We start from the raw sequence: 26,554 nt of genomic DNA on the forward strand, positions 1-26,554 counted from the left end.
TGCTCTTTCTGTTCTTTTTCACAGAAAGATTGCTAATCTTCCTGATATTCATTGTTTTGTACAAGCTTTGGTTCGTATAAAACCTGTTATTAAGTCAATTTCTCCTCCTTGGAGTTTGAATTTGGTTCTGGGGGCTCTTCAAGCTCCTCCGTTTGAACCTATGCATTCATTGGACATTAAATTACTTTCTTGGAAAGTTTTGTTTCTTTTGGCCATCTCTTCTGCTAGAAGAGTTTCTGAATTATCTGCTCTTTCTTGTGAGTCTCCTTTTCTGATTTTTCATCAGGATAAGGCGGTGTTGCGAACTTTTTAAATTTTTACCTAAGGTTGTGAATTCTAACAACATTAGCAGAGAAATTGTGGTTCCTTCATTATGTCCTAATCCTAAGAATTCTAAGGAGAGATCATTGCATTCTTTGGATGTAGTTAGAGCTTTGAAATATTATGTTGAAGCTACTAAGAATTTCCGAAAGACTTCTAGTCTATTTGTTATCTTTTCCGGTTCTAGGAAAGGTCAGAAGGCCTCTGCCATTTCTTTGGCATCTTGGTTGAAATCTTTAATTCATCATGCTTATGTCGAGTCGGGTAAAACTCCGCCTCAAAGGATTACAGCTCATTCTAGGTCAGTTTCTACTTCCTGGGCGTTTAGGAATGAAGCTTCGGTTAATCAGATTTGCAAAGCAGCAACTTGGTCTTCTTTGCATACTTTTACTAAATTCTACCATTTTGATGTGTTTTCTTCTTCTGAAGCAGTTTTTGGTAGAAAAGTACTTCAGGCAGCTGTTTCAGTTTGATTCTTCTGCTTATAATTTCAGTTTTTTTCATTATAAGATTTAAACTTTATTTTGGGTGTGGATTATTTTCAGCGGAATTGGCTGTCTTTATTTTATCCCTCCCTCTCTAGTGACTCTTGCGTGGAAGTTCCACATCTTGGGTAGTCATTATCCCATACGTCACTAGCTCATGGACTCTTGCTAATTACATGAGAGAAAACATGTAAGAACTTACCTGATAAATTAATTTCTTTCATATTAGCAAGAGTCCATGAGGCCCACCCTTTTTGTGGTGGTTATGATTTTTTGTATAAAGCACAATTATTCCAATTCCTTATTTTTTATGCATTCGCACTTTTGTCTTATCACCCCACTTCTTGGCTATGCGTTAAACTGATTTGTGGGTGTGGTGAGGGGTGTATTTATAGGCATTTTGAGGTTTGGGAAACTTTGCCCCTTCTGGTAGGAATGTATATCCCATAAGTCACTAGCTCATGGACTCTTGCTAATATGAAAGAAATGAATTTATCAGGTAAGTTCTTACATAAATTATGTTTTTTCATTCTGATAAGGTAGTATTGCGTACTGCTTTAGGTTTTCTTCCCAAGGTTGTTTCTGATGAGAATATTAATCAGGAAATTGTTGTTCCTTCTTTGTGTCCTAATCCTTCTCATAAGGAACGTTTGTTGCACAATCTGGATGTTGTTCGTGCATTGGAATATTATTTGCAGGCGACTACGGATGTTATTGGCTTGGCATATGAGACTGCTGGTCAGCAGCCTCCTGAGAAGATCACGGCTCATTCCACGAGGGCTGTTTCTTCTACTTGGGCTTTCAAAAATGGTGCTTCTGTAGATCAGATTTGCAAGGCTTCCACTTGGTCATCTTTACATATATTTGTTTTCTAAATTTTGCAAATTTGATACTTTTGCTTCAGCTGAGGCTGTTTTTGGGAGAAAGGTTCTTCAAGCAGTGGTGCCTTCTGTTTAGGCTAACTGTCTTTTCCCTCCCTTATCAGTGTCCTCTAGCTTGGGTATTGATTCCCAATAGTAATTATGATGATCCGTGGACTCACCATGTCATTAGAAAGAAAATGAAATGTATGCTTACCTGATAAATTTGTTTCTTTCTTGACACAGTCAGTCCATGGCCCGCCCTGTATTTTCAGACAGTTTATTTTTCATAAACCTCAGGCACCTCTGCACCTTATATTACTTCCTTTCTCCTTTTCCCTTTGGTCGAATGACTGGGGGGTTGTGGGTAAGGGGAGTAGTATTTAATAGCTTTTGCTTTGGTGCTCTTTGCCTCCTCCTGCAGGCCAGTAGTGATATTCCCAATAGTAATTATGATGATCCGTGGACTCACTGTGTCAAGAAAGCGACAAATTTATCAGGTAAGCATAAATTTCATTTTTCTTTGTATGCATCATTCTGTCTAGCATTTATTTAGTGTTTAAAGGGACACTGAACCCAAGTTTTTTCTTTTATGATTCAGATTGAGTATGAAATTTGAAGCAACTTTCTAATGTACTCCTATTAATTTTTCTTCGTTCTCTTGCTATCTTTATTTTAAAAGCAGGAATGTAAATCTTAGCAGCCAGCCCATTTTAGGTTCAGCACCATGGATAGCGCTTGCTTATTTGAGTCTTAGATTTACCCACCAATAAGCAAGCACAACCAAAAATGGGCGGGCTCCTATGCATCACATTCCTGCTTTTTAAATATATATAGCAAGAGAACGAAGAAAAATTGATAATAGGAGTAAATTAGTTGCTTAAAATTGCATGCTCTATCTGAATCATGTAAGAAAAAACATTGGGTTTAATGTCCCTTTTAAGGTTTGGCTGAGGATTTTTTGTGCGATTCAAGACATTTTTACCACTTTCGGTACAGCATGGTTAGTACTGCAATGGCTTGGCCACACCTTGACTCTCCATCAGCGGTATCTGCAGCCTGTTGGTGATGTCATCACACCTTGCCCTCCATACCTTGTTTTAAACACAACCATTTATGAGCAGGCATTAGGGCATGCCCAGTACTTGTGTGTGTGTGTGTGTGTCTTCCAGCCTTATGGACCTAGAGCCTTCTGCAGATTAGGCTATGCACTCTTTAATTTTGGGCTTTGGCTTTATGGGTCTGTTTGTCTTCAAGTGTTTGAAAAAATAATCCACTGATACCTTTTTATTGTAAATTGAGAATAGTCCATTTGGTTTTACGCCTTTCTGGTACTTTAGCGTCACATTGTACAACATTTCTGCTTCTTGGAGTGCTTATCAGCATTTTCTCTTGTAAAGGTGTATCCAGTCCACGGGTTCATCCATTAGTTGTGGGATATTCTCCTTCCCAACAGGAAGCTGCAAGAGGACACCCACAGCAGAGCTGTCTATATAGCTCCTCCCCTAACTGCCACCCCCAGTCATTCTCTTGCAGCTCTTGACAAGAAAGGAAGTATCAAGAGAGATGTGGTGTAGTTTTTTACCTTCAATCAAAAGTTTGTTATTTTTAAACGGTACCGGCGTTGTACTGTTTATACTTTCAGGCAGAAATTGGAAGAAGACTTCTGCCTGGAGGTTTGATGATCTTAGCGGTTTGTAACTAAGGTCCATTGCTGTTCTCACACATAACTGAAGAGTATGGAAAGAAAACTTCAGTTGGGGGGACGGTCTGCAGATTGCCTGCTTTGAGGTATGTTAAGTATATTTTTTTCTAGAGAGATAAGGTCTAGAAAATGCTGACAGTGCCTTGTATATTTAAGGTAAGCCTGATACAGTGATTTAACAACAACTGGGATCATGCTTGCAAAAAGGATAATATTCATGTTAATACCTATATTACTTAGTATAAAAACGTTTGCATGATTTATAAATAAAAACGTTTTTTTCTCTGAGGGTGATGAATCTTTATTTGGGGACTAGATTTCTCCTATGAGTACTTTTTTAAGGCCCTCTTACTTTGAGTGCATGGTGGGAGGGACCTATTTTCGTTTTCAGTCTGAGACATCCAGCTTCCCTGAAGGAGTCCTCTGGTTTATAGGACCTCTATAGAGGGTTTTGTTCCTGCAAAATCGTTTTTAAGGGCAGGTAGGAGCCACAGCAGAGCTGTGGCAGTGTGTTTGACTGTTTGTTAATAGGTTTAATGTTTTTCTAATACATTTTTGGGCCTGAGGGGTTAATCATCCATTTGCAAGTGGGTGCAATGCTGCTTTAGTCCCTTATACACACTGTAAAAATTTTGTAGAGTTTACTACTTTTTTTTCACTGTTTTGCAGTTTATGTGGTAGTTTTCTCCAACATAGGTGTGTCCGGTCCACGGCGTCATCCTTACTTGTGGGATATTCTCTTCCCCAACAGGAAATGGCAAAGAGCCCAGCAAAGCTGGTCACATGATCCCTCCTAGGCTCCGCCTACCCCAGTCATTCTCTTTGCCGTTGTACAGGCAACATCTCCACGGAGATGGCTTAGAGTTTTTTAGTTGCAATTTCTTCTGCTAGAAGAGTTTCAGAATTATCTGCTCTGCAGTGTTCTCCTCCTTATCTGGTGTTCCATGCAGATAAGGTGGTTTTACGTACTAAACCTGGTTTTCTTCCAAAAGTTGTTTCTAACAAAAACATTAACCAGGAGATTATCGTACCTTCTCTGTGTCCGAAACCAGTTTCAAAGAAGGAACGCTTGTTGCACAATTTGGATGTTGTTCGCGCTCTAAAATTCTATTTAGATGCTACAAAGGATTTTAGACAAACATCTTCCCTGTTTGTTGTTTATTCAGGTAAAAGGAGAGGTCAAAAAGCAACTTCTACCTCTCTCTCTTTTTGGATTAAAAGCATCATCAGATTGGCTTACGAGACTGCCGGACGGCAGCCTCCCGAAAGAATCACGGCTCATTCCACTAGGGCTGTGGCTTCCACATGGGCCTTCAAGAACGAGGCTTCTGTTGATCAGATATGTAGGGCAGCGACTTGGTCTTCACTGCACACTTTTACCAAATTTTACAAGTTTGATACTTTTGCTTCTTCTGAGGCTATTTTTGGGAGAAAGGTTTTGCAAGCCGTGGTGCCTTCCATTTAGGTGACCTGATTTGCTCCCTCCCTTCATCCGTGTCCTAAAGCTTTGGTATTGGTTCCCACAAGTAAGGATGACGCCGTGGACCGGACACACCTATGTTGGAGAAAACAGAATTTATGTTTACCTGATAAATTTCTTTCTCCAACGGTGTGTCCGGTCCACGGCCCGCCCTGGTTTTTTAATCAGGTCTGATAATTTATTTTCTTTAACTACAGTCACCACGGTACCATATGGTTTCTCCTATGCTATTATTCCTCCTTAACGTCGGTCGAATGACTGGGGTAGGCGGAGCCTAGGAGGGATCATGTGACCAGCTTTGCTGGGCTCTTTGCCATTTCCTGTTGGGGAAGAGAATATCCCACAAGTAAGGATGACGCCGTGGACCGGACACACCGTTGGAGAAAGAAATTTATCAGGTAAACATAAATTCTGTTTTTTTCTCTTTTCACATTTATTAAAGTGTTTTCCAAGCTTGCTGGTCTCATTACTAGTCTGTTAAACATGTCTGACATAGAGGAAACTCCTTGTTCATTATGTTTAGAAGCCATTGTGGAACCCCCTCTTAGAATGTGTACCAAATGCACTGACCTTTCTATAAGTTATAAAGACCATATTATGGCTTTTTAAAGATTTATCACCTGAGGTTGCTGAGACTGACAAAAGGGAGGTTATGCCATCTAGCTCTCCCCACGTGTCAGAACCTATAACTCCCGCTCAAGGGACGCCAAGTACATCTAGCGCGTCCAATGCGTTTACTTTACAAGAGATGGCGGCAGTTATGAATCATACCCTCACAAAGGTATTGTCCAAACTGCCAGGGTTACAAGGAAAGCGGGACAGCTCTGCGGCTAGAACAAATACAGAGCTCTCTGACGCTTTAGTAGCTATGTCTGATATACCCTCACAATGTGCAGAAGTTGAAGCAGGAGAGCTTCTATCTGTGGGTGACTTCTCTGATTCAGGGAAGGCGTTACTTCAGTCTGACTCTGAAATGACAGCATTTAAATTTAAGCTTGAACACCTCCGCGTGTTGCTCAGGGAGGTTTTAGCGACTCTGGAGGACTGTGACACCATTGTAGTCCCAGAGAAATTGTGTAAAATGGACAAATACTTTGCAGTGCCTGTTTACACTGATGTTTTTCCAATCCCTAAGAGGTTTTCAGAAATTATTACTAAGGAATGGGATAGACCAGGTGTGTCGTTCTCTCCCCCTCCTGCTTTTAAGAAAATGTTTCCTATAGATGCCGCTACACGGGACTTGTGGCAGTCGGTCCCTAAGGTGGAGGGAGCAGTCTCTACCCTATCTAAGCATACAACTATTCCTGTCGAGGACAGTTGTGCTTACCTAGATCCTATGGATAAGAAATTAGAGGGTTTCCTTAAGAAAATCTTTATACAACAAGGTTTTATTCTCCAGCCTCTTGCATGCATTGCCCCAGTAACTGCTGCAGCGGCTTTCTGGTTCGAGTCTCTGGAGGAGGCTTTACAGGTAGAGACCCCGTGGTTGGATAATATCCTTGACGGGCTTAAAGCTCTTAAGTTAGCCAATTCATTTATTTCTGACGCCGTTTTTCATTTAACCAAGCTAACGGCTAAAAATTCAGGTTTTGCCATTCAGGCACGTAGGGCGCTATGGCTTAAATCCTGGTCACCTGATGTCACTTCAAAGTCTAAATTTCTCAAGATCCCCTTCAAAGGGCAGACCCTATTTGGGCCTGGACTGAAGGAGATAATTTCTGATATTACTGGAGGAAAAGGCCACGCCCTTCCCCAGGATAGGTCCAACAAGTTAAGGACCAAACAGACTAATTTTCGTTCCTTTCGAAACTTCAAGAGTGGCGCAGCTTCATCTTCCTCTTCTACAAAACAAGAGGGAAACTTTGCCCAATCCAAGCCAGTCTGGAGACCTAACCAGGCTTGGAACAAGGGGAAACAGGCCAAAAAGCCTGCTGCTGCCTCTAAGACAGCATGAAGGAGTTGACCCCGATCCGGGAACGGATCTAGTGGGGGGCAGACTTTCTCTCTTAGTCCAGGCTTGGGCAAGAGACGTCCAGGATCCCTGGGCTCTGGAGATTGTTTCCCAGGGATATCTTCTGGATTTTAAAGCTTAATCTCCAAAGGGGAGATTTCATCTCTCACAATTATCTGCAAACCAGATAAAGAGAGAGGCATTCTTACATTGTGTTCAAGAACTACTAGTTATGGGAGTGATCCACCCAGTTCCAAAGGAGAAACAGGGGCAGGGCTTCTATTCAAATCTGTTTATAGTTCCCAAGAAAGAGGGAACTTTCAGACCAATCTTGGATCTCAAGATCCTAAACAAATTTCTCAGGGTCTCATCCTTCAGGATGGAGACTATTCGAACCATCCTACCTATGATCCAGGAGGGTCAATATATGACTACCGTGGATTTAAAGGATGCTTATCTACATATTCCGATACACAGGGATCATCAGTTTCTCAGGTTCGCATTCCTAGACAGGCATTACCAGTTTGTGGCTCTTCCCTTCGGGTTAGCCACGGCACCAAGAATCTTTACGAAGGTTCTAGGGTCCCTTCTGGCGGTTCTAAGACCTCGGGGTATAGCAGTAGCCCCTTACCTAGACGACATCCTGATACAGGCGTCAACTTTTCATATCGCCAGGTCCCATACGGACATTGTTCTGGCATTCCTAAGGTCTCACGGGTGGAAGGTGAACGAAGGAAAGAGTTCTCTCTCACAAGAGTTTCCTTCCTAGGAACTCTGATAGATTCAGTAGAAATGAAGATTTATCTGACAGAGGTCAGGTTGTCAAAACTTCTAACTTCCTGCCGTGCTCTCTATTCCATTTCTCGTCCGTCAGTGGCTCAGTGTATGGAGGTAATCGGATTAATGGTAGCGGCAATGGACATAGTTCCGTTTGCCCGCCTACATCTCAGACCACTGCAACTTTGCATGCTCAATTAGTGGAATGGGGATTACACAGATTTGTCCCCTCTACTAAATCTGGATCAAGAGACCAGGGATTCTCTTCTCTGGTGGCTATCTCGGGTCCATCTGTCCAAGGGAATGAGTTTCCACAGGCCAGAATGGACTATAGTAACGACAGATGCCATCCTTCTGGGCTGGGGTGCAGTCTGGAATTCCCTGAAGGCTCAGGGTTCGTGGACTCAGGAGGAGGCCCTCCTTCCGATAAACATTCTGGAACTAAGAGGGATATTCAATGCTCTTCAGGCTTGGCCTCAGCTAGCTGCGGTCTGGTTCATCAGATTTCAGTCGGACAACATCACGACTGTACCCTATATCAACCATCAGGGGGAAACGAGGAGCCCCCTGGCAATGTTGGAGGTTTCAAAGATAATTCTATGGGCAGAGGTTCACTCTTGCCATCTCTCAGCTATCCATATCCCAGGAGTAGAGAACTGGGAGGCAGATTTTCTAAGTCGGCAGACTTTTCATCCGGGGGAGTAGGAGCTCCATCCGGAGGTATTTGCCCAGTTGATTCAACTTTGGGGCAAACCAGAACTGGATCTCATGGCGTCTCGTCAGAACGCCAAGCTTCCTTGTTACAGGTCCAGGGATCCCAAGGCAGCGCTGATGGATGCTCTAGCAGCGCCCTGGTCCTTCAGCCTGGCTTATGTGTTTCCACTGTTTCCTCTGCTCCCTCGTCTGATTGCCAAGATCAAGCAGGAGAGAGCTTCAGTGATCTTGATAGCCCCTGCGTGGCCACGCAGGACTTGGTATGCCGATCTGGTGGACATGTCATCCTTTCCACCATGGACTCTGCCGCTAAGGCAGGACCTTCTACTTCAAGGTTCCTTCAAACATCCAGATCTAATTTCTCTACGTCTGACTGCTTGGAGATTGAGCGCTTGATTCTATCAAAGCGTGGTTTTTCCGAATCAGTCATTGATACCTTAATTCAGGCTCGAAAGCCTGTCACCAGGAAAATCTATCATAAGATATGGTGTAAATATCTTCATTGGTGTGAATCCAAGGGTTACTCATGGAGTAAGGTCAGGATTCCTAGGATATTATCTTTTCTTCTGTTAAGTGTGATCAGTCCACGGGTCATCATTACTTCTGGGATATTAACTGCTCCCCTACAGGAAGTGCAAGAGGATTCACCCAGCAGAGCTGCATATAGCTCCTCCCCTCTACGTCACTCCCAGTCATTCTCTTGCACCCAGCAACTAGATAGGTCGTGTGAGAGGACTATGGTGATTATACTTAGTTTTATATCTTCAATCAAAAGTTTGTTATTTTAAAATAGCACCGGAGTGTGTTATTACCTCTCTGGCAGAGTTTGAGGAAGAATCTACCAGAGTTTTGCTATGATTTTAGCCGGAGTAGTTAAGATCATATTGCTGTTCTCGGCCATCTGAGGAGTGAGGTAAACTTCAGATCAGGGGACAGCGGGCAGATGAATCTGCATAGAGGTATGTAGCAGTTTTTATTTTCTGACAATGGAATTGATGAGAAAATCCTGCCATACCGATATAATGTCATGTATGTATACTTTACACTTCAGTATTCTGGGAGAATGGTACTTCACTAGAATTACACTGTAAGAAAGACATAAAGCTGTTTAATAACTAGAGATTATGTTTAACGTTTTTGCTGGAATGTAAAATCGTTTTCATTTGCTGAGGTACTGAGTGAATAAATGTTTGGGCACTATTTTTCCACTTGGCAGTTGCTTAAATCTGTTTTTTCTGTCAGTTTCTGTTCTCCCTCACTGCTGTGTGTGTGGGGGAGGGGCGCTTTTACTATGCATCAAATATTTCAGTCAGCAACTCATTGTATTCCCTGCATGATCTGGTTCATCTCTACAGAGCTCAGGGGTCTTCAAAACTTATTTTGAGGGAGGTAATTTCTCTCAGCAGAGCTGTGAGAATTATAGTTTGACTGAAATAAAAACTTTTATTCTGTAATTTGTTTCCTGCTTTCAGAAATTGTTATCTTTGCTAATGGGATTAAACCTTTGCTAAAGTTGTGTTGTTTACAAGGATTGAGGCTATAACTGTTTCAATTTATTAATTTTTAACTGTCATAGATCTTCTGTGCTTCTTAAAGGCACAGTACGTTTTAATATTATTCTATTTGAATTGTATTTCCAAGTTGCAAGTTTATTTGCTAGTGTGTTAAACATGTCTGATTCAGAAGATGATACCTGTGTCATTTGTTGCAATGCCAAAGTAGAGCCCAATAGAAATTTATGTACTAACTGTATTGATGCTACTTTAAATAAAAATCAATCTGTACAAATTGAACAAATTTCACCAAACAACGAGGGGAGAGTTATGCCGACTAACTCGCCTCACGTGTCAGTACCTACATCTCCCGCTCAGAGGGAGGTGCGTGATATTGTAGCGCCGAGTACAGCTGGGCGGCCATTACAAATCACATTACAGGATATGGCTACTGTTATGACTGAAGTTTTGGCTAAATTACCAGAACTAATAGGTAAGCGTGATCACTCTGGGGTGAGAACAGAGTGCGCTGATAATATTAGGGCCATGTCAGACACTGCGTCACAGGTGGCAGAACATGAGGACGGAGAACTTCATTCTGTGGGTGACGGTTCTGATCCAAACAGACTGGATTCAGATATTTCAAATTTTAAATTTAAACTGGAAAACCTCCGTGTATTACTAGGGGAGGTGTTAGCGGCTCTGAATGATTGTAACACAGTTGCAATACCAGAGAAAATGTGTAGGTTGGATAAATATTTTGCGGTACCGACGAGTACTGAGGTTTTTCCTATACCTAAGAGACTTACTGAAATTGTTACTAAGGAGTGGGATAGACCCGGTGTGCCGTTCTCACCCCCTCCGATATTTAGAAAAATGTTTCCAATAGACGCCACCACAAGGGACTTATGGCAAACGGTCCCTAAGGTGGAGGGAGCAGTTTCTACTTTAGCTAAGCGTACCACTATCCCGGTGGAGGATAGCTGTGCTTTTTCAGATCCAATGGATAAAAAGTTAGAGGGTTACCTTAAGAAAATGTTTGTTCAACAAGGTTTTATATTGCAACCCCTTGCATGCATTGCGCCGATCACGGCTGCAGCGGCATTCTGGATTGAGTCTCTGGAAGAGAACATTGGTTCAGCTACTCTGGACGACATTACGGACAGGCTTAGAGTCCTTAAACTAGCTAATTCATTCATTTCGGAGGCCGTAGTACATCTTACTAAACTTACGGCGAAGAATTCAGGATTCGCCATTCAGGCACGCAGGGCGCTGTGGCTAAAATCCTGGTCAGCTGATGTTACTTCTAAGTCTAAATTGCTTAATATACCTTTCAAAGGGCAGACCTTATTCGGGCCCGGGTTGAAAGAGATTATCGCTGACATTACAGGAGGTAAAGGCCATGCCCTGCCTCAGGACAAAGCCAAAGCCAAGACTAGACAGTCTAATTTTCGTTCCTTTCGTAATTTCAAAGCAGGAGCAGCATCAACTTCCTCTGCACCAAAACAGGAAGGAGCTGTTGCTCGCTACAGACAAGGCTGGAAACCTAACCAGTCCTGGAACAAGGGCAAGCAGACTAGGAAACCTGCTGCTGCCCCCAAAACAGCATGAATTGAGGGCCCCCGATCCGGGATCGGATCTAGTGGGGGGCAGACTTTCTCTCTTCGCCCAGGCTTGGGCAAGAGATGTTCAGGATCCCTGGGCGCTAGAGATAATATCTCAGGGATACCTTCTGGACTTCAAATACTCTCCTCCAAGAGAGAGATTTCATCTGTCAAGATTGTCAACAATCCAGACAAAGAAAGAGGCTTTTCTACGCTGCGTACAAGAGCTCTTGTTAATGGGAGTAATCCATCCAGTTCCACGATCGGAACAGGGACAGGGGTTTTACTCAAATCTGTTTGTGGTTCCCAAAAAAGAGGGAACTTTCAGACCAATCCTGGACTTAAAGATCCTAAACAAATTCCTAAGAGTTCCATCGTTCAAGATGGAGACTATTCGGACAATTTTACCTATGATCCAAGAGGGTCAGTACATGACCACTGTAGATTTAAAAGATGCTTACCTGCACATACCGATTCACAAAGATCATTACCGGTACCTAAGGTTTGCCTTCCTAGACAGGCATTACCAGTTTGTGGCTCTTCCATTCGGATTGGCTACAGCGCCAAGAATCTTCACAAAGGTTCTGGGTGCTCTTCTGGCGGTACTAAGACCGCGGGGAATCTCGGTAGCTCCATACCTAGACGACATTCTGATACAAGCTTCAAGCTTTCAAACTGCCAAATCTCATACAGAGTTAGTGCTGGCATTTCTAAGGTCACATGGATGGAAGGTGAACGAAAAGAAAAGTTCACTCGTTCCACTCACAAGAGTTCCCTTCCTGGGGACTCTTATAGATTCTGTAGAAATGAAGATTTACCTGACAGAGGACAGGCTATCAAGACTTCAAAGTGCTTGCCGCACTCTTCATTCCATTCAACACCCGTCAGTGGCTCAATGTATGGAGGTAATCGGCTTAATGGTAGCGGCAATGGACATAGTACCCTTTGCACGCTTACACCTCAGACCACTGCAACTGTGCATGCTAGGTCAGTGGAATGGGGATTACTCAGACTTATCCCCTTCTCTGAATCTGGATCAAGAGACCAGAAATTCTCTTCTATGGTGGCTTTCTCGGCCACACCTGTCCAGGGGGATGCCATTAAGCAGACCAGACTGGACAATTGTAACAACAGACGCCAGCCTTCTAGGTTGGGGTGCCGTCTGGAATTCCCTGAAGGCTCAGGGACTATGGAGTCAGGAGGAGAGTCTCCTGCCAATAAACATTCTGGAATTGAGAGCAGTTCTCAATGCCCTCCTGGCTTGGCCCCAGTTGACAACTCGGGGGTTCATCAGGTTTCAGTCGGACAACATCACGACTGTAGCTTACATCAACCATCAGGGAGGGACAAGAAGCTCCCTAGCTATGATGGAAGTATCAAAGATAATTCGCTGGGCAGAGTCTCACTCTTGCCACCTGTCAGCAATCCACATCCCGGGAGTGGAGAACTGGGAGGCGGATTTCTTAAGTCGTCAGACTTTTCATCCGGGGGAGTGGGAACTTCATCCGGAGGTCTTTGCCCAAATACTTCGACGTTGGGGCAAACCAGAGATAGATCTCATGGCGTCTCGACAGAACGCCAAGCTTCCTCGTTACGGGTCCAGATCCAGGGATCCAGGAGCAGTCCTGATAGATGCTCTGACAGCACCTTGGGACTTCAGGATGGCTTACGTGTTTCCACCCTTCCCGTTGCTTCCTCGATTGATTGCCAGAATCAAACAAGAGAGAGCATCAGTGATTCTAATAGCACCTGCGTGGCCACGCAGGACTTGGTATGCAGACCTGGTGGACATGTCATCCTGTCCGCCTTGGTCTCTACCTCTGAAACAGGACCTTCTGATACAGGGTCCCTTCAAACATCAAAATCTAACTTCTCTGAAGCTGACTGCTTGGAAATTGAACGCTTAATTTTATCAAGACGTGGGTTTTCTGAGTCAGTTATTAGTACCTTAATACAGACTAGGAAACCTGTTACCAGAAAGATTTACCATAAGATATGGCGTAAATGCCTACATTGGTGTGAATCCAAAGGTTACTCTTGGAGGAAGGTTAGGATTCCTAGGATATTGTCTTTTCTACAAGAAGGTTTAGAAAAGGGTTTATCTGCTAGTTCATTAAAGGGACAGATCTCAGCTCTGTCCATTCTGTTACACAAACGTCTGTCAGAAGTTCCTGACGTCCAGGCTTTTTGTCAGGCTTTGGCCAGGATTAAGCCTGTGTTTAAAACTGTTGCTCCACCATGGAGTTTAAACCTTGTTCTTAATGTTTTACAGGGCGTTACGTTTGAACCCCTTCATTCCATTGATATAAAGTTGTTATCTTGGAAAGTTCTATTTTTAATGGCTATTTCCTCGGCTCGAAGAGTCTCTGAATTATCAGCCTTACATTGTGATTCTCCTTATTTGATTTTTCATTCGGATAAGGTAGTCCTGCGTACTAAACCTGGGTTCTTACCTAAGGTAGTTACTAACAGGAATATCAATCAAGAGATTGTTGTTCCTTCTTTATGCCCAAATCCTTCTTCAAAGAAGGAACGTCTACTGCACAACCTGGATGTAGTCCGGGCTCTAAAATTTTACTTGCAGGCAACTAAGGAATTCCGACAAACGTCTTCTCTGTCATTTACTCTGGGCAGAGGAGAGGTCAAAAAGCTTCCGCTACCTCTCTTTCTTTTTGGCTTCGTAGCATAATTCGTTTAGCTTATGAGACTGCTGGACAGCAGCCCCCTGAAAGAATTACGGCTCATTCTACTAGAGCTGTGGCTTCCACTTGGGCCTTCAAGAATGAGGCCTCTGTTGAACAGATTTGCAAGGCTGCAACTTGGTCTTCGCTTCATACTTTTTCCAAATTTTACAAATTTGACACCTTTGCTTCATCGGAGGCTATTTTTGGGAGAAAGGTTCTTCAGGCAGTGGTTCCTTCTGTATAAAGAGTCTGCCTATCCCTCCCGTCATCCGTGTACTTTTGCTTTGGTATTGGTATCCCAGAAGTAATGATGACCCGTGGACTGATCACACTTAACAGAAGAAAACATAATTTATGCTTACCTGATAAATTCCTTTCTTCTGTAGTGTGATCAGTCCACGGCCCGCCCTGTTTTTAAGGCAGGTAAATATTTTTTAATTTATACTCCAGTCACCACTTCACCCTTGGCTTTTCCTTTCTCGTTGGTCCTTGGTCGAATGACTGGGAGTGACGTAGAGGGGAGGAGCTATATGCAGCTCTGCTGGGTGAATCCTCTTGCACTTCCTGTAGGGGAGCAGTTAATATCCCAGAAGTAATGATGACCCGTGGACTGATCACACTACAGAAGAAAGGAATTTATCAGGTAAGCATAAATTATGTTTTCTCCAAGAAGGATTGGAGAAGGGATTGTCAGCTAGTTCCTTAAAGGGACAGATTTCTGCTCTGTCCTTTAGCACAAACGTCTGGCTGAGGTTCCAGACGTTCAGGCGTTTTGTCAGGCTTTAGTTAGAATCAAGCCTGTGTTTAAACCTGTTGCTCCGCCATGGAGTTTAAATTTAGTTCTTAAAGTTCTTCAAGGGGTTCCGTTTGAACCTTTGCATTCCATAGATATTAAGCTTTTATCTTGGAAAGTTCTATTTTTAGTAGCTATCTCCTTGGCTCGAAGAGTTTCTGAGTTATCTGCTTTACAGTGTGATTCCCCTTATCTGATTTTCCATGCAGATAAGGTAGTGTTACGTACCAAACCTGGGTTTCTGCCTAAGGTGGTATCTAATAAGAATTTCAATCAGGAGATTGTTGTTCCTTCCCTATGTCTTAATCCTTTTTCAAAGAAGGAACGTCTATTGCACAATCTTGATGTGGTTCGTGCTTTAAAGTTTTATTTACAAGCTACGAAAGATTTTCGTCAAACATATGCTTTGTTTGTTGTCTACTCTGGACAGAGGAGAGGCCAAAAGGCTTCGGCAACTTCTCTTTCCTTTTGGCTAAGAAGCATAATTCGCTTAGCTTATGAGACTGCTGGCCAGCAGCCTCCTGAAAGAATTACAACTCATTCTACTAGAGCAGTAGCTTCCACATGGGCTTTTAAACATGAGGCCTCTGTTGAACAGATTTGTAAGGCGGCGACTTGGTCTTCGCTTCATACCTTTTCTAAATTCTATAAATTTGATACTTTTGCTTCTTCGGAGGCTGTTTTTGGGTGAAAGGTCTTACAGGCAGTGGTGCCTTCCGTTTAAGTTCCTGCCTTGTCCCTCCCTTCATCCGTGTCCTAAAGCTTTGGTATTGGTATCCCACAAGTAATGGATGAACCCGTGGACTGGATACACCTTTACAAGAGAAAACAAAATTTATGCTTACCTGATAAATTTATTTCTCTTGTAGTGTATCCAGTCCACGGCCCGCCCTGTCATTTTAAGGCAGGTGTTTTTTATTTTTAAACTACAGTCACCACTGCACCCTATAGTTTCTCCTTTTTTTCTTGCTTGTCTTCGGTCGAATGACTGGGGGTGGCAGTTAGGGGAGGAGCTATATAGACAGCTCTGCTGTGGGTGTCCTCTTGCAGCTTCCTGTTGGGAAGGAGAATATCCCACAAGTAATGGATGAACCCGTGGACTGGATACACCACAAGATAAATAAATTTATCAGGTAAGCATAAATTTTGTTTTCTTACCTTACGTTTACCCTTTATCCCATGCAGTTAATGCATGTACTGTTGTCAGAAATTTGTTTTTGGTGTTTTCTACTCCTTTTTTCCAGGGATATAGAAGTCCTGAAGGCTCTATCTCCTATTTGGAGGAGCGTTTGGAGGTTTTTTCTGTTACTCAGAGAAGTTCAGGACGTACCTTAGTCTTAGTGCTCCTCTCCTAGTTTTTCTTGAAAATTTTCTTCACTAATTGATTACTTTGGTTACATTTCCCTCTTATTAGCACTCATAAGAAATGTGCACATTTTAAGTAGGGCATAATTATCTCTAGATACTATTTCAGCTAGTCATGTTCCAGTTTAGATTTCTGATGCACAGTTGCATAAAGATTCTTCTAGATGTTTTAGTTTTGCTCTCAATTGTTTTTATGGCATTCTATCAGACGTTGAGCAGTTCAGAATTTGTAACTACAAATGAATGTGACAAAAGATTATCCTTTTGGCCTATGCATAGCTTATAAAATGTATTTAGTGCTTAATGAGAACCAGAAATGTACATTTTCCAAGTATAGTATTGAGGTTACTCCCTGCCTCCCTTTAGTAATGGGTGCCAGGTTGAAATCTTTCACGTTTTTCCAGTGAGTATGTGTTTTGTACAGAAACTCTCCTTCAGATACCTGCAGTGTAACCTTGGTCCCAAAATGGCAGAACTTATAATTAAAGGGAGGTGCCCTTTTATATTATTGTATTATACAGTATATTGTATTTAGTGTTTTAATGTCCCTTCAAATCTGGGTTTGAGAATGCAAGAGCGCCTTAAAATTTATTGTTCTGGATTCGTCTCTTGGAAGCAGACTCTGTCCACACCTCCACTTCATCCGTCCCAACTTCAGGATACTTCTGCTTGGCTTTGAGAAAAGCTTTATGCTTACTTCCTCCTGCATTACTTCTGAAAGTCCTCTTAGTGCAGTGGCTCTTGCATATGAGTGAGCTAGCGGAGACAAGTGGTGAGTCTTGCATACAAAGGAGGATTAAAACATCCGTCAGGGTGCTTTGAAGACTGTATCTTTACAGGCTCGTCCATGTCAAATTTTCTCTTTTCTAATAATTAACTGCTAAGAAAATTAAATTAGTATTTGCTATACTTTTTGCAGTGAATCCTTATTGTATCTGTAGTTATCTCAAAATAATACAATGGACATCATTTAATAAGCTGCAAGTGGACAAAGCTCCTGAACAGGGAAACTGTTTGACCAAGATCCGTCCCAGCCACTTCTCCCTCCCCCCCCCCCAAAAAAAAAAAAAAAAAAACCCACGTGCTTTGCTCTTCTTATGTCCGTATTTGATCATCAGGATAAAGTAAAGACCAAGGCTTTTGCCATGTATTTATTTTCTCAATTTGAAGTGAATTCTTTGATACCTACCTCATTCTTTGATAATTTTCTGGAAAATTGAAAGAGTTCTTGGAAGCATCTTTGCAGATACTCGCATGTATTTAAAAGCTATTAAAGGAAAGTCAGATATTATTTTATGTTTATTTTTTGCAATTCTAGTTTTGGAATTCAAAATGTTCGTAGCTTATTGGGTTCCTCTTGGCTTATGAGCTGAGGAAGAGTCAATGTTCACCTAGAAAAGATTTAATCTACTTCTGTAGGTTCCTCCTGAACACATTGTCGTAATCGTTCTTTCTTTCATGTAATTGGCAAGAGTCCATGAGTTAGTGATGTATGGTGTATATACAATCCTTCCAGGAGGGGCAAAGTTTCCCAAACCTCAAAATGCCTATAAAAACACCCCTCACCAAACCCACAATTCAGTTTTACAAACTTTACCTCCTATGGAGGTGGTGAAGTAAGTTTGTGCTTGATTTTCTTCTATGATATGCACTTCTCAGCATTTTGAAGCCCGATTCCTCTCAGAGTACAGCGTTTGTCAGAGGGATGTGAAAAGCGTATCACCTATTATTGATTCTATGGTTTTCCTCACAGGAAATCTTTTCAAAGGTTCTCTGTTATCGGTCGTAGAGATTCATCTCCTACCTCCCTTTTCAGATGGATATACTCTCATATTCCATTACCTCTACTGATACTTTTTCAGTACTGGTTTGGCTATCTGCTATATGTGGATGGGTGTCTTTCGGTAAGTATGTTTTCATTACTTAAGACACTCAGCTATGGTTTGGCACTTTATGTATTAATATAAAGTTTTCTTTTTAATGACACGATGAGTCCACGGATCATCTAATTACTATTGGGAATATTACTCCTGCCCAGCAGGAGGCGGCAAAGAGCACCACAGCAAAGCTGTTAAATATCACCTCCCTTCCCTCCCACCCCAGTCATTCTCTTTGCCTACGTTTAGAGCGAGGTGGTGGTAAATTAGGTGTTAGAAAGATTCTTCAATCAAGAGTTTATTTTTAAAAGTAGTACAAAATTGTGCTGTTCTGTTCTAGGGTGTAGCCGTAGTCCATATCAGTCTCTTCAGTAGAGCAGTGGTGGCTTTAGAGCGATGGGAACTGGTTGGACATAATTCTCACTGTGCCTCCCATACTGATGCTGCCCTAACTCTGAAAAACTGAGGGATCTTACTCAGTCCTTTTTTGTCACAGGTCCATGTGAGGGAGAGGACCTCTCAATCCTGGGAACTGCCTTACTGTCGGGCAGACTATGAGGTAAGTGCTGACTTATTAACTGGGGGTTTACAAGGACTCAAAAAGTTAGGCACTTGATTTCATACAAGGGACAATAAAGAGGCTCATTGGATATGGGACACTTTATTTATTACACAAAGCTCCTACGTTGTCAGGAGTCATATGTGGACAGTATTAGCGCAGGCACTGGGGCTGGAGGTAAAAAGCATTTTTAACAATATGCATGACCGGGAGATCACTCGATTTGGCGACACCCACGATGGGCGGTACTAGAGGATCACATTGCGCGCCCTTTCTTATTTCCTCTTCCTGGTAGTCGGAAGAAGAAGCTTGTCAGCATTTTCAACTGTGCATCTCTGGAATTGAGTTTTGAAAACTATCCTGTAACCCTGGGCAACAACTTCCAGAACCCAAGGATCCTGTACGTCTCTCAACCAACCCTCGGCAAAAAGAGTCTGCCCCCTACGAGATACAGTGTAATAATACTACTGAGAATATAAAATGAAAAATATAAAACAAAACAATATAATAAAGTAAAAAAACATAATTTATGTAAGAATTTACCTGATAAATTCATTTCTTTCATATTGCCAAGAGTCCATGAGCTAGTGACATATGGGATATACAATCCTACCAGGAGGGGCAAAGTTTCCCAAACCTCAAAATGCTGGTTCAGCCTCAGTCCTACCAGTTGGCAGAGGACCATCCGAGAGTTCTTCTCCTCCTCCTGCAAGCTCATGGATGTAAGGTAAACTCAGGAAAGAGTTCTCTGGTTCCCAGTACCAGAGTGGAGTTCCTTGGCACGATAATAGACTCCATGGCCATGAAGATATTCCTAACAGACAAGAGAAGTTGCAAGATTGTCTCCAGCTGTCTTGCCCTTCAATCATCCTCAAGACGCATGGAGGGGATTGGGCTCATGGTATCCACTATAGATGTCATTCCTTTCCCCAGATTCCATCTCAGGCCTTTTCAGCTGTGCATGCTGAGGCAGGCAGTGGAACTGAGATCACTCTGACCTGTCCCAACTGATCTCTCTGGACAACGGGTCGAGGGAGTCTCTTGGTGACTCCGTCCAGAACAGCTGTCCCAGGGAACATCCTTCCTCAGACAATCTTGGGAGATTGTGACTACAGGTTGGGGTGCCAGGAAGGCACAGTGCAGGTGGAATCAGAAGGAGTCTCTTCTCCCGATCAATATCCTGGAACTTCGGGCGCTCTTTAACACTCTGGATGCTTGGCGCCTCCTGGGTTCGTCCACTTTCATCAGATTCCAGTCGGACAACATTACCTCGGTGGCTTACATCAACCACCAGGGGGGAACAAGAAGCTCCCTAGCCATGAGGGAAGTATCTCGCATACTGGAGTGGCAGACTTTCTCAGTAGACAATCATTTTATCCGGGGGAATGGTCTCTTCATTCCACGAAGTGTTTGCAGAGATTTGCAACAGTTGGGGGACTCAGGAGATAGATCTCATGGCGTCCAGACTCAACTGCAAGCTACCCAGATATTGGTCGCGGTCCAGGGATCCCCAGCCGAAACTGATGGATGCTTTAGCAGTGCCTTGGGGATTCAACCTAGTATACATATTTCCACCGTTACCACTGGCACGCATCAAACAGGAGCAAGTGTCAACTATTCTGATTGCTCCGTCGTTGCTGCGGAGGATGTGGTTTGTGGATCTAGTGGGGATGTCATCTTTCCCTCCATGGAGGTTGCCCTTTGTGCATCAGTATCTAGATTCTCTGAGGCTGACTGCGTGGAGATTGAACGCTTAGTCTTAGCCAGAAGAGGTTTTTCTGAGAGGGTGATTAATACTCTCAAGCCAGAAAGCCGGTTACTCGTCGCATCTATCATAAGGTATGGAGGACCTACTTACTCTGGTGTGAATCTCGTGGATATTCCTGGCATAATTTCAAGGTATCCAGAATTCTTTCCTTCCTCCAGGACGGTCTGGAGAAGGGACTTGCCGCCAAATCCTTAAGAGGACAGATTTCGGCTCTATCGGTGCTGTTGCACAAGCAGCTCGCTGAGTTCCCTGATATTCAGTCTCTTATTCATGCTCTGTCCAGGATTAGGCCTGTGTTTAGACATTCTGCTCCTCCTTGTAGTATGAATTTGGTTTTGAAGGTTTTGCAGGGGCCTCCGTTCGAGGCTATGCATTTTCTTGACATTAAGACTCTGTCTTGGAAGGTCCTTTTTCTACTGGCCATTGCTTCGGCACACTTCTATACAGTCTCTGAATTAATCAGGAGATTGTAGTTCCTTCCTTGTGTCCTAAACCACCTTCTTCGAAGGAACGGTTACTTCATAACTTCTGTGTGGTTCGAGCCTTGAAATTCTATCTAGCTACGAAGGATTTCGGACCAACTTCTGCTTTGTTGTTTATTCGGGGAAGTGCAGAAGGCTTCTTCTACTTACCTATCATTTTGGCTGAGGAGCATGATTAGTTTGGCTTATGAGACAGCGGGACATAAGTCTCAGCAGAGGATTACGGCTCACTCAACTAGAGCTGTGGCTTCTTCTTGGGCATTTAAGAATGAGGCCTCTATGGAGCAGATTTGTAAGGCAGCTACCTGGTCCTCATTACATACTTTTACAAAGTTTTACAAATTTGGCTTTTTTGCTTCAGTTGAAGCAGCTTTTGGGAGAAAGGTTTTGCATGCTGTGGTGCACTCAGAATAGGTAGGGTCCGTCTCCTTGTTACCCTCCCGTTTTTCATTCAGTGTCCTCTAGAGCTTGGGTATTGGTTTCCCACAAGTAATGAATGAAGCTGTGGACTCTCCTCGTGTTGGATGGAAAACATAAATTATGCTTACCTGATTTTATTTCCCTCGTTACCAGGAGAGTCCACGGCTCCCGTCCGGTTTTCTGTTGGGCAGACCTAAATTTCTTTGTTTTTCTCTGATATTTCTCCTACTGTTCCTTTGGCAGAATGACTGGGGATGAGGGGAGTGGGGGGAGGTATTTAAGCCTTTGGCTGCGGTGTCTTTGCCTCCTCCTGGTGGCCAGGTTCTGTATTTCCCACAAATAATGAACAAAGCCGTGGACTCTCCTCGTTACAATGGAAATTAAATTATCAGGTAAGCATAATTTGTTTCCATCTTAATGGGGGGAGAGTCCACTGCTTCATTCATTACTTGTGGGAATTAAGAACCTGGCTACCAGGAGGAGGCATAGACACCACAGCCAAAGGCTTAAATACATCCCCACTCCCCTCATCCCCCAGTCATTCTTTGCCTTTCGTCACAGGAGGTTGGCAGAGAAATGTCGGAAGATTCGGAGTAGTCTCTTATGGAGGGTAGTACTCTTTGCAATGGGACTGTAGTTTTAAGTAGTCCTGTCGGCCTCTCAGTGAGAGCATGGGTGAAAGTTAGAGTCCGGAGATGCAGGGGGAGTTCTTCTGCGAAAACCATCCCGACTCATATTAACAGCTCCTTAAGCAATCAGCGTTGACAAGTTTCCCTGCCTGCTTTCTGCTCTCAAGTCCATGTCAGGAGCGATGCTACTAACCTGTCACATTTGAAAGGCCGTGTTCCTACAGCATAGATTCTGGTAAGATCGTTTAATTTTTTTATACATGTATGATAACGCTAGAAGACCGGGTCACAGTGTGACTCCTTTATTTGAATCAAGGGTTAATATCTCCTGAGGGGGATTATTGAACGGGGTAATAATCTTATATGTATGTTTGATTTTATGCTGCTTTTGTGTGTGAGATATTATGGGCTCATAGGCTGTTATGGAATATACAGGTTTAACTTTCACCATGGAGCTTACAAGCTTGGTGTGCTTTTTCTCATAGCGGGGACGGTCCTGCATTGTGCACCATATGATTCTTTTCTTTTTTCCTGACCGGCTGTCTATCAGAGAGGAGTCCTAACTCTCTGTACTGTTTGGGTCATGGGAGGTGGTGAGTACACAGCCATTGAGATATAAAGGTGCAGTTTTTTTTTTAATAAAATGTTTTATTTTTATAGTTCTCCGGTTATTGCACTAGCGATGGAGGATTTTGTTACATAGAGGGCACGCCCTCTATTCCTAAAGAGCAATTCCTGTTTTATAATGTGAGGAGGCCTTACCGCCCCCTCAATTATTTTCCATATGTCTTCTTAATGTGATAATATCAAACATGTTTGATACCACTGAGCCGTCCACCTCCTGAGGAGTTGTCAGCCAGTGAAGGGTGTACCCTACATGCTTTTCTCTCTACACATGCAGTTTCCCGTTGCATTGCTGATCCTCCATCTGGAGGGTACCAGATGGACAGGGTGGTACCTTATCCTTCCCTGCTCCTGTTAGATGGCGAACATATTAAGAATGAATGAGACTGGATTGTTCCTCTCTTCTCCCTTTAACAAATTGTTTCCCGACCCTGGACTCTCTATGGAGTTGTGAGGTTCCGTCCCTAAAAGGGATGGCACTATCTTCACCCTTGCCTAACATATTACTATCTCGGTTGAGGATAGCTCTTCGTTTTAAGAGCCCATGGATAAAGAATGGAAAATCTGTGAAGACAGTTTTCAACATACAGGATATTTGTTTCAACCGGAGGCGGCCGTTGCTGGAGAAACTACCTTCTGGTGTGACTCCTTATAGGATTGATCGGGGTGATGAGGTCCCCTCGATGTTACTCATGAAAGATTTACGGCCTTGAGGGTTGCTAATTCTTGTATCTGTGATGCTATTAGGCCGATTATTTGCCTAAATGCTAAAGCTTCAGCCTTTTCTGTTCAGGCCAGTCGGACTCTGGCTGAAGTCATGGTCTGCGATATGACTTCTAAATCTATACTTTTATCCTAAATCTATACTTTTTTCCCTCCCCTTTAAGGGAATGATTTTGTTTGGTCCAGGCCTGGACTTAATTATCTCCACGGTCACAGGTGGCAAGCGTGCCTTTCTACCACAAGAGAATATGAACGAGTCTAAGGACAATTGTCGTTCTTTTTTTTGATAAAGCCCATGTCAGCAGTCCTCCACTAAGCCTGAGCAAACCAAGACGCCGTCTCAGTTCTGGAATAAATCCAAGCAGAGCAAGAAACCCGCCGAGTCTAAGTCGGCATGAACGGGTGGTCCCTGGGCCTCTTCAGGTTCGTGTAGGGGGCAAACTGTTGCTCTTTTCAGTCGCTTGGTTCAGGGAAGTGCACCTTGAGGTTATATCTCAGTGTCACAAGATAGGTTTCAAGTCTCTGCCACCCAAGGGCAGTTCAGCCTTTCTGGAGTACGTACGGGATCTGTTCTCTTAGGAGTTATTGTCCTGGTGCCTATCGTAGTTAGAGGTTTGGGATACTATTCAAACCTTTTCGTGGTTCCAAAGAAGGAGGAAACTTTGGGTCCGATTTGGACCTGATGTGCTTAAACAAGTTTTAAATGTCCCCTCGATCAAGAGGGAAACAATAGGTCCATTCTTCCCCTCGGAAGAAGACCAGAGACATTGCAGGCTAGCTTCAACATGTCTTGCCCTCCGGACCGCCATAAGGCCATCTGTGGCTCGGTGTATGGAGGCGATTGGTCTCATAGTTCCCAGCATGGACATTGTTTCCTTGCCAGGTTTTACCTCAGACTGTTGCAATTGCGCATGCTGAAGCAGTGGAACGGCGATCATTCGGATCTGTCTCAACAGATTTCTCTGGGCAACGGATCGAGAGAATCGCTCTCTGGCGTGTTTGTCCGGAAGGGATGTCTGTCTCAAGACCATCCTGGGTGATTGTGACTACGGTTGCGAGTCTGTCTGGAAAGGCCTATGGACTCAAGAGGAAAAGCTCCTTCCTGTTCGCTTTTTGAATCTTCGGGCAATTTACAATGCTCTGAATGCTTGGCTTCTGCTGGGTTCGTCCCAGTTTATCAGATTCCAATCAGACAATATATCATCGGTAGCTTACATCAACCATCAGGGGGGAACCAGAAGCTCCCTAGCTATGAGGGAAGTATCTTGGATTCTGGAGTGGGCGGAGACCCACATTTGTTCTCAGTCAGCGATCCACGTTCTGGGTGTGGACAACTGGGAAGCGGTTTTCCTCAGCAGACAATACTTTAATCCGGGGGATTGGTCTCTCCATCCCGAGTGTTTGCAGAGATTTGCAAGAGGAAGACCTTATGACTTCTCATTACCTAGTTACCCAGCTATGGGTCGAGGTACAGGGATCCTCAGGTGGAGCTAACAGATGCATTAGCTGTGCCTTGGAGGTTTAACCTAATTTTATATTTTACAGCCATTACCACTACTTCCTAGTGTAGTGGCTCGAACCAAGCAGGCGTCAGTGATACTGATTGCTCTGTCTTGGCCGCGATATGGTTCGCGGACTAGTGGGGATGTCGTTTTCTCCTCCAGGGAAATTACCTAGTTGCAGGGATATGCGGACAAAGGTTCTTTTATTCATCTATGTCTAGATCTCTGAGGCTGACTGCGTGGAGATTGAACGCTTAGTCCTAGCCAAGAGAGGGTTGTTTGAGTGCTACTTTTACCCTCATTCAAGCTCGTTGCTCATCTATCATAAGGTGTGGAGGACCTACTTATTCTGTTCTCCAGGATCAACTGAAGAAGGGCTTTTCTACAAGTCCCCTGGGGGGTCAGATTTTGGCCCTGTCTGTGTTACTGTACAAGCGGTTCGCTGAGCTTCCTGATGTGCAGTCACTTGTTAAGGCTCTGCTAGGATCAGACCTGTGTTTCAATCTATTGCTCCTCCTTGGAGTTTGAATCTTGTTCTTTAGGTTTTGCATGGGCTTCGTTGGAGCCTATGCATGACATAGACATTAATCTATGTCTTGGAAGGTTCTTTTTCTATGGGCTATTGCGCACAGAGTATCTGTAATTACTGCCTTGCAATGCATCCCTGCTTATCTGGCTTTCCATGCTGATAAGGTTGTTCTACGAACCAAGTTAGGTTTTCTTTCTAAGGTTGTGTCAATTCACAACACCAAGAGATTGTGGTTCCTTTCAACGTAATTCTGGATGTGGTTGTGCCTTGAAGTCCTATCTTCAGTCCATGTAGGAATTTAGACAAACTTCATATGTTTGTTCTTTTCCAGGAAGCTTGGGGGTCAGAGGGCCTCTTCGACTTCCTTATCTTTTGGCTGATGAGTGTTCTCCGTTTCGCATTGAGACGGCGGGACATAAGCCTCTTCTGAGGATTACGGCTCATTCAACTAGATCTGTGGCCTCTTCTTGGGCCTTTAAGAACGAGGCTTCTATGGAGCAGATTTGTAAGGCGGCTACTTGGTCCTCTTTACATTCTTTTGCAACATTTTACATATTTAATGTTTTTGCTTCAGCGGAAGCAGCTTTTGAGAGAGAGGTTCTGCAGGCTGCAGTGCCCTGAGTATAGGGTCCTCCTCCTTTTACGCTCCCGTTTTCTTCATTCAGTGTACTCTAGAGCTTGGGTATTTGTTCCCACAAGTAATGAATGAAGCAGTGGACTCTCCTCCCATTAAGATGTCAAACATAAATTATGCTTACCTGATGATGATTTAATTTCCATCTGTGGGAGAAGAGTCCACTGCTCCCGTCCGTTTCTCTGGAGGGCGAACTTAAATTTATTATTATTCTTTTTGCACCATTTATACCCTGATATTTCTCCTACTGTTCCTTTTTCTTTTGGCAGAATGACTGGGGGATGAGGGGAGTGGGGGAGGTATTTAAGCCTTTGACTGGGGTGTCTTTGCCGCCTCCTGGTTGCCAGGTTCTTAATTCCCACAAATAATGAAAGAAGCAGTGGACTCTCTTCCCACAGATGGAAATTAAATTATCAAGTAAGCATAATTTGTTTTTTGGAAATATGTCCTCCAGAACTGCACACAACACTTAGGATGACTAGCTAGTTATCTGCAAAGTGGCAAATACTAATGCCTATACAACAAGGATTTCACTGTCCTTTCTTGCTGCAATACTACATTGTTTACCAAATTTC

The 26,554-nt window shown here is 43.3% G+C and overlaps 1 protein-coding gene across 1 annotated transcript in view; it reads left to right on the plus strand.

Moving 5' to 3' along the window:
* FBXO11 (F-box protein 11) overlaps positions 1-26,554 on the plus strand; it is a 379,957-nt gene that overhangs the window by 172,863 nt on the left and 180,540 nt on the right. The window lies entirely within an intron of this gene.

The sequence above is a fragment of the Bombina bombina genome, chromosome 4 (assembly GCF_027579735.1).
Source record: "Bombina bombina isolate aBomBom1 chromosome 4, aBomBom1.pri, whole genome shotgun sequence".
NCBI lineage: Eukaryota > Metazoa > Chordata > Amphibia > Anura > Bombinatoridae > Bombina > Bombina bombina.